Genomic DNA, 355 nt, shown 5'->3' with positions numbered 1-355 from the left:
AAACGAAAAAAATGCGTTTTCTGTTTTTTTTTCTTTAGCGAGAGTTACGGTTTTGCTTCCCGCGAGAGTTGCGGCCGTGCCTCTCGGAAACAGGAAAAAAACGCATTTTTTATTTTTCTTTCTTTCACGAGAGTCACGGTTTTGCTTTCCGCGAGAGGCATGGTTGTGCTTTCGCGAGAGTTGCGGCCGTGCCTCTTGAAAACAAAAAAATGTGTTTTTTGTTTTTCTTTCTTTCGCGAGAGTCACGGTTTGCGAGGCTTGCGAGGGGGCTAAGAGGCCTCCACTTGTTGCAGCAGCCGCGAGCCCGGTGGCCGTTTTCCAAGCAACGCGCGCAACGAACGGGATCGCGGCAGAA

This window comes from Triticum aestivum, chromosome 3B, assembly GCF_018294505.1.
Source record: "Triticum aestivum cultivar Chinese Spring chromosome 3B, IWGSC CS RefSeq v2.1, whole genome shotgun sequence".
In the NCBI taxonomy this organism is placed as follows: domain Eukaryota; kingdom Viridiplantae; phylum Streptophyta; class Magnoliopsida; order Poales; family Poaceae; genus Triticum; species Triticum aestivum.
This window is presented reverse-complemented; position numbering follows the sequence as displayed.